The 8,274-nt window shown below is 43.0% G+C and overlaps 1 long non-coding RNA gene across 2 annotated transcripts in view; it reads right to left on the bottom strand.

Annotated features, from left to right (window-relative positions):
• Positions 1-835: 835 nt before the first annotated feature.
• LOC103595153 overlaps positions 836-8,274 on the bottom strand; it is a 9,047-nt gene continuing 1,608 nt past the window's right edge. Inside the window, exons 1-4 of one of the 2 annotated variants that reach the window (XR_550918.1) lie at positions 8,049-8,112; positions 3,490-3,541; positions 2,601-2,677; positions 836-1,734 (exon numbers count right to left, since the gene is read on the bottom strand). This is a non-coding gene — a long non-coding RNA (uncharacterized LOC103595153). Of the gene's footprint in view, positions 1,735-2,600; positions 2,678-3,489; positions 3,542-8,048; positions 8,113-8,274 lie in introns of those variants that run through there. The other variant, XR_550917.1, reaches the window with a different exon arrangement.

Genomic DNA, 8,274 nt, shown 5'->3' with positions numbered 1-8,274 from the left:
TGTGATAAAAACACACATACAAATGCACACATAATGAATTTTCTGGGCAATTCATTCTGGCAATGGATTTCAATTCTGGGCAAGGGATTTCAGTAATTCCATTCCAGAGGACTGGCTTCACGACAGTGCAGTTGCACAGAAGGGCCATGTGCAGAAGGGCCTTGTGCACTTGGATTTTAGTCAGCTGCGGCTGCCACCTTGACATTCTTAATAAATTTATCTTTGAATTTGTCTTTTATGAGGGAGGTGTGATGGACATTGGGGCATGTGCCATCAGCTCACACCAGGTTCTGTCTGCTGCCAGCTCCCACCTCCCTGGGATGGGTCCTTGGTATCCTGTTCTCCATTGCCTGGTGCCTGGGGTTCTGTACAGCCTCCCACCCTCCATGTCTGCTCTCCCGACTGTGACCCCTGCCCCCCCAATCCCACCCAGGGTGGCAACTGGGTTGGGGCTGTGGTGTGGGTGGGGGGAGGTCCATGGTCTGCTGTCACCCTCCGTCCCAGTGGGGACCTGGGTTCAAGCTCGGACAGATTTGGGGCTAGGCACATGCACCCCAGGGCACTTTCCGGCAGGATCTGGCAGCACCCAACTGTTTGGCAGCGACTTGCCCCGGGCAGCTTCTGGCCCACCCCCAATCAAGGTATTGAGCTTGTCCTGGCTGTAAGGTTGCAACCCCTTCTGGGCCAACCATCTGCTGTGGGTTGGCAGGCACCACACAGCCTAGAGTTGGCCTGAGGCTGGAGGAAGAACCCTTCACTCGCCCTGCTAGTATCCCTGGACTAGGGGAGAGCTACATTAAATAGCAAAATACCATGACAGGACAAGAGACACCGCAAAAGAAAAGAAAACTTTATGTTTTAGTACCTTAACGGCACTTTTTTCCAGCTGTCTGAACAAGGGCCTGCATTATCATTTTTTCTGGGAGGAAAAATAATGTAGCCAGTCCTGCTGTCCTGTGGTCAGATGATGTGTCGTTGTAGCTTCAGGCAATCAGAGGAGGGAACAGTTTACTCCAGAGGAAAGGTGACTTCCTATTTGCTCATTCCACCCTTATTTACCTTTGCCTCAAAGTGTTTATTCGGGGAGTTCTACTCCTTGCTGTTCCTGCTGCTGGAAGAAGACAGTCCAGGTGACTTACCTGCAGAGGAAGCTGCCAACCACTGATGTAATTTCTTTCTTTCTTTTTTTTTTTTAGATGACCAGTAAGGGGATCTTCACCCTTGACTTGGTGTTGTCAGCATCACTCTCTCCCAAGTGAGCCACGGGCTGGCTGATATAATTTCTTGGCTGTGCATGGGAAGGGGTGATTTAAAGAACTGGGGAGGGAAACAAGAACTTAATAATTTGAGATAAACGGTGTGCCTCCCATAACTGAAGTTCTGTAACCTTCTGTTTCACGCTGTGTGTTCCTCCTTTCAGCAGCCTTATCTTCAAGAATCTACACAAAAAACTGGCTGGTGGGCTGGCTTGGGGAGAAGGGCTGTTTATTATGTGGACAGCAACATACAAAGAGAGTTGCCCTGGGGTGCGTTCCTTTCAGCTTTATCGAAAGCCATTTTCTGCAGGTATCTCGCTGGGAAAAGACAGTCATCCTCGAAGATATCGGCTTGAGTGCCAAATAGGTCTCCGAATACTGAATTGAGGCATTGCTTATTCCTACAGATAATGGCCTTAATGCACTGGGAAAAGCAACTTGGTCCCAATCTGTGGCGGTAGTCAGTCAACAGGGTCATCTGTACACAGGAAGAACAGGACAGACAGTGCTCACAATCACAGCAGGGCATGTGCCTGGAGAAGGCATTCGGGGCAAGTCAGATTTTCTCACAGCAACAATGTAGGAGGCAGCTATGTGCCTAAGGGCTCAATCTTAATCTCAACTCCTTTTTTAATGCCCATAAGTGTTATATTCAAATCAACTATAAATTATATAATTATATGCTGTCCAATAGTAAGCTTTCAAAATGTAAATCAGTCTGGTTATAAAGAAATTGATTATACAAATTTTCAATTAACTTTAAATTGTTTAGGAGATTATCCGGGAAGTGGGCTTGTGCAGCAGTGAGAAGTGTGGGAAGAAAAGGAGCTATGGGCAGAGAGGGGAGAATCCAGGGGGATCATAGGCTTCACAGGGTGCTATGTATGCACCTCCTGGCATCACTCATAACAGTGCAGTAACTGGCAAAGAGCTCCCAGGGTTAACTGCTAAAAGGTGAGCTTCTTGAAGTCAAGGGCTACTTTTATCATCCTTTCTATTGTTAGTTACAATGAAATTAACATTTATGTCCCAGAAATGGGAAATATCAAATATGTTTATATGCAGGGAACAGATTTAAAATCACTCCCTTACCTGCATCAAATCTCTGCTTAGCTGCGTATATCAGCCACACATAAGATGATACATACCCAGCCCATCTACACAGGACTCCGATTTCTAGCCTTTTTTTTTTTTTTTTTTACTAAAATGTGTTCTTGATGATGGGGGTGAGAATAAAGTGAATAAAATGGGGTTCTTTCCTTTGTCTTTATCTGCTACTCTCCTTGCCCCCTCAGAAAGCAAAGTAGCAGGTGTTGGATTCTTTTTCCTGTGATCCCCGCCTACCATTCTCAGGTTCCTGAGAGCCCCATCCTCGCTCCTCTGACTCTCTGGAATTGATCATGTCTTGGATGCAGAGAGCTCTATAAAAACAAAACAAAACAAAAACAGCTGAAGATGAGAACAAATCCATGGGGCCCCGGGACCCGACTCTTTCATCCCCTAGTTTTTAGGGCCTGCTACCCTGCAAAGGTCTCAGGACTGTTCTCTGTGTCCACACCCCTCCCTGACCACCTAATTGGGAGAGAGCGGCTGTTTCTGAGGGCCAGGCCTCACTCCCACTCACCTCCTGCTGGCCACAATTCAGTCATTTATCCAAGCTAATTACAAGAAAGGTCAAAAGCTATGGTCTGTCTAGACTCCTGGGAAGAGGCAATGGCGTGGTGGGCCCATGGCACTACCTCTGCCACACTAATTAGCTGGTGCCACAGAACCCAGGAAAAGTTCAGAAATTGGAAGTATACCACTTTGGAAGACCAGAGTGGAGGATGGGACAGAAATCTAGAGGATTTGCTTAAAATCTCCTAAGGTACATTTGGGCCCTATGCAGCCAGGTACTTGCCTCTCCTCTTCCCCAGAAGATGATGCAGTTTATCCTCGGAAGGGAACAGATGGGCTCTGGACTTGAAAATACCAGGCATATCTCATAGCTAACTAAAAGAGGGAGATGAGACACCCTACTGAAAACCGTGGTATTTATCACAAGCCTAATGGCTAAGACTTGATATCCCCAGCACTTTCTCCCACTCAATCCCAGAATGCTGGCAACCAAACTTGAACTTTGTAGGCAGGAGTCCTCTCTCGAGAAAGCAAACGAGTTGGAGACAGGACTTATAGATCCTCCCAATGAAATGGGTGAGCTCTGCCCCTTCACCCAACAATGAGCCCCACTCACTCTCAGAGAACTTCCGTGCCAATGAGCTTTCCGGTGCCTCACATTTATGAACCTATGAACAAAGAGAGAGTCGAGAATTACCAAGCAATTAGAGGGAGTCAAAATAAACAAATAGGAAAATGAACCCAGACAGAAGAGGCAAAAGGCAAAATAAAACCTTAGGGGGAAAACTACAATAATTAATATCTTCAAAGAGATATGAGAATATATTGCATACATAAAACAAAAAGAATAAAATGCTATAGAAAAGGCACATCCTGGTGACAAGAAAGAACCTTTGGAAATTAAAAGTGGGATAGACAAAATTAAAAATTTAATAAAAGGGGTGGAAGAGAAAGTTGAAGACATCTCCCAGAAAGCAGAATGAATGGCAAAGGGAGGAAAACTGGAGAAAAAAAGACAATAAAATTATAATATCAATTTAGGAGTTCCCACATCTCACTAATAGGATTCCAGAAACGTGAGAAAATGTACTGAGGAAATTATCAAAGAATTTCCCAGAACTGAAGGTCATGAGTTGCCATTTTGAAAGGCACTCAACACAATGAAGGGAAGGAAACTTGCCTTGCACTAAGGTACATTGTAAATGTTCAGAATACTAAGGATGAAAGGAGGATTCGAAAAGCTTGCAGATAGAACAAACAAGTCATTTTTTAGAAGGCAGGAATCAGAATGACGCCAGCCTTCCAACAGCAACCACAGAAGCCGAAAGATAACGGATCAATGCTCTCAAACTTCTGAGGGGACATTATTTCCAATTTAGAATTCTATACTTGGCCAAACTATCTTTCAAACAGGGGGATAACTGCAACTAACTCTCATATGGTTCAAGAAAAAGGTATGACTATATGATCTAAACATGATGCAGCACAAATGGCAAAATGTTAACAATTGGTGAATTGATAAGGGTATGAAGGAGGTTTTTGTAATATTCTTGCCAGTCTTCTCTAAGTTTAAAGAAAAAAAAATTGAGGGAGAATAAAGAAGTTTTTAGATGTGTAAAGTTTCCAAAGTTTACCTCCATGCTCATTTTCTTCATAAGCAACTGTAGAATGGGATGCGTTCCTCGCAAATAAAGAAGTGAAAGAACAAAGGGCAACCATAGGATAAAAACAACAACAAAAAACAACAGAAAATCCAACATGGAAGAGAAGAAAGGGAAGTCCTGGGATGACAGCTGTGGATGGGCTAGCCTGGAGCAAGAGGACCGAGGACAAGGTTTATTTCCAATAAAATATGGAGCCGATAGATTGGCTGATTGAGTAGTTTTATTTTTCAGACACTGGCTGGGGATGAATAAGTGGACAGGGCGATAGAAAATAGTCCAAACCAAAATTTGGGTTAATTATTAACTCCAGAGGAAATGAACAATTGCACAAGAAGGGAAATATAAAGGATGTGGTTCAGCCATGAACAAGATTTATATGGGCATATTAATATAAAAATGAATATATAATATAATCATGTTTAGAATGAGGGGAGGAAAATGGTATGTGAATGGAGGGTGTAAAAGAGATATTCCTTATCCTCCATAGTAAGAAATCAATAGATAATGTCTAAAATGGAAAAATCAAGAAAAGCAGTAGAAACCTATTCTTTAGAAATACAGAAGTAAAGATGAAAAATGCTAAAAGCATTGCAGGCAGTTGCCTCTGAGGAACAGAAATCAGAGATAAGCAGGGGATATGTTTTTTACAAGTAGGGTTTGTCTGGTACAGTCCCAGTCTATCCTTCTTAGTCCAGCATAATTTTATTACCACTGCCACTTTCACTTTCAAAATTGTCCCAGTTTGGATGAAGCTTTAAATTGTTACACATACTTATATTTATACATGTATGTGTAAAATAAAAAGTGAGGGATTTTTGGACCCTAAATAAAATAACCCTGTTTCATCAAGCTCAGCCAGAGACTTTTTCTTTTTCCCTAAAATTATTTCTTCATTTTAAAAAATACAATCAATAGGTCTGTTTCAAAGCACTTTTTACATTCACTATTTCATATAATCCTTACGACAGCTTCATAGGGTAAACATCCTATCCCATTTTACAGATGATAAAAATGAGGTTCAGTGAGGTTTTGTAACTGCCTAACAAGGTGACACAGCTAATAGACAGGAGTTCACACAGGATCAGGCCTTCTAATTATGGTTCCCATGTTCTTGCTACAAATGATAAGGCATTTAAGCCAAATGAATAGAATCTGAGATGTAAAACCAAGAACCCAGATTAATAGCCTAGCTATTAGAAAAACAGATTACAGAAAACAATGAATAATTCAAACATCCTTTTGTCAGCCCGGTCTTTGAACAAAAATTCTAATTAGTCTGCTCAGCTAGACTTAGTGGAAATTGAAATCACCCTCATGGGAGGACAGTACACACCTCCAACCCCCATCACCCTTGGAGTCCCAGAGGATTAATCGTTGCTGCTAAACCTCCAGACCAGAGAAGCAGTCCTAGTGGTTGTTTTATTTTCTTAAACACATTTCAAGATTACAATAATAATGTATGATTATTTCAGCAAAATATTAAAATAAAAATAAAGCACAAAAGAAAAAAATTTAAGTAATCTAAATCCCATCACTTAGAGATGAATACAGTTAACATTTTACTGTGTAAATCTCTGCCTTTTCCTAATACAAATACAAAAATAGGATCATATCCTGCAAACTTCTCAGTGATCTGCTTTTTTCACCAAACACTGTATTTTGGATATGGTTCCTTGTCCATAACCATATGTCTACGTTCTTTTAGTGGCTGTCTAATAGTTCATCATTTGGATTACTGCATCTGACCGATATTTGGGGTTTTTTTTTCTTTCTTTCTTTCCATTATTAATTCTGCAGTAACAACAAAACTCTGCACACCCACCTTTGTGCCCATGTTCAATTATTTCCCCAGGATAAGTTCCCCCAAAACTGATTACTGTGCCAAAAAGCATATATTTTAGGGGGGCTTCTAACTCACATTGTAAATTGCCCTCCTGAAAGATTGTACACTGCCACCAATAGAGGATGTGAGTGTCCATACTCCCATACCCAGCAGATCCATGTGTTCTTTCATCAGTGCTTTTATCTTTCCTAAGGGTTAAGACATAAAGGGAACATAGCAAGGGGATTGGGATGCTGCAGCAGTTGAAAGAAACAAGAAATGTCAAAAGAATTTTTTAATCCCTTCTTGCCAGTCCCTCCTACACTCTATCTTTTCCAATTTGGCCTGGCCTGGCTGGTTCCATCCTCAGCTCACACCATAACTTCCTCCTCCCATCCCTCTTTCATATTATTTGAGCTTGGGTCAGTCTCTCCTCACTAGTGAGTACATACCTTTGAGGTAAGGGACATCACATTATATGTCAAGGTTTGGACAGGAGTATTGCCCAACCGTGATATGCCCAAAGATTCTGAAATTTCAGTACCAAGCTTGTTAGAATGAACTGTTTAATACAGTCTCCCACACTGATCTGCCAGCCATGGAAACAAAGCCACATTGAAACTAGTTATGACAGAAGAGGATAGTCCAAGAGTTGGCTGTACATTCCTACACCGCCTCCTCTGATTCTTTCCCTCTGCCCCCTGGGCCTGTCCCCTTCTAACTCCTCCTCTACTAGCTTGGCACTGAAATGCCTTTGTTCACTTTATTTTGAAGGGGTAGCATTGCGAGTCTACATTCTCAGGGTCCATTCTTTGCTTTCCATTCCTCATTTGCTCAAAGAGTGAGAATCACACTCCCTTTCTCTCTGCAACTCTCACCCCTAGTTTAGGACAGTTGACAGTTTTGCCCAAATGGTTAATGCTTCTTTTGTAACTCCTGGGTTTTTTCCTTCCTGACCAAGGGGGCTTGTTCAGTTTATGAATCCAACTCCTTCCTCTTTCAAGACTGGCATAGAGACTTACATAAAAAGTATGCTTGGCTGGGGTTAAGTAAATAGACTCAGGCACTGCACACGTGTCCATGTTATCCATCTTATATGATTTCCTCTTGGTGGTGGTGCCCACACTCAGGGTGGGTCAGGAACTAACGCACACAGAACTTTGCACCTGGGCATAACAACACTCAAGGACCTTTGTTCTCGGAACTCCGGGCTACCACACCTGGCTTTTAAAGACACCTCTGAGACTGAAAGGCGGGAAAAGATCGTTAACAGGCAGCGACAACCGGGCCCAGTTCTAACTGCCCTTTTGGCCAAACCTCCAACACACATACATGTGCGCAACCCATATTCTCATGCACAGGTAGAAAAACATTTGTTTTCTGGGTTTCACCTTCTACCACCTCAAATCAACTGTGCCAAAATTTTCCCAGTTCGCCAGGACTCAGCAGAAACGTACACACTTCTATTTTCACCGATTTTTTTTTTTTTTTTTTGGCGGCTGGCCAGAACGGGGATCCGAATGTTAAAACACCGCGCTCTAACCAACGGAGCTAACCGGCCGGTCCCTTTATTTTATTTTATTTTTTCTTTTAACCGATTTTAAGAAGATAATTAACTGTCCTCATTTTACAAAAAAAAAATACACAAAGTCCTAAGTCCATCCTCGGACAAAATCAATAACTAAATACCTGCAGGGCAAAAGGGGAGAGAGCGGAAAAGACACTGGAGAGGCAACTTCTGCAGCTGCTTGGAAGCTAAGCCCAGGCAGCGGCTCCGCACCTCTTCGCCTCCGCCCCCCTTGGCCGCCCCTCGCCCTGCGGCACCGCCTGGTCCCCACCCCCAGCCCCTGCGGGCGCTGCCCTCGAGGCCCCGCCCCGGCCCCGCCCCGCCGCCGACGTCAGTTGTTATGTCTCC

The sequence above is a fragment of the Galeopterus variegatus genome, unplaced genomic scaffold, assembly GCF_000696425.1.
Source record: "Galeopterus variegatus unplaced genomic scaffold, G_variegatus-3.0.2 Scaffold1695, whole genome shotgun sequence".
Classification (NCBI taxonomy): Eukaryota; Metazoa; Chordata; class Mammalia; order Dermoptera; family Cynocephalidae; genus Galeopterus; species Galeopterus variegatus.
The sequence above is the reverse complement of the archived record's forward strand: the minus strand, read 5'-3'. Positions and strand labels throughout refer to the sequence as shown.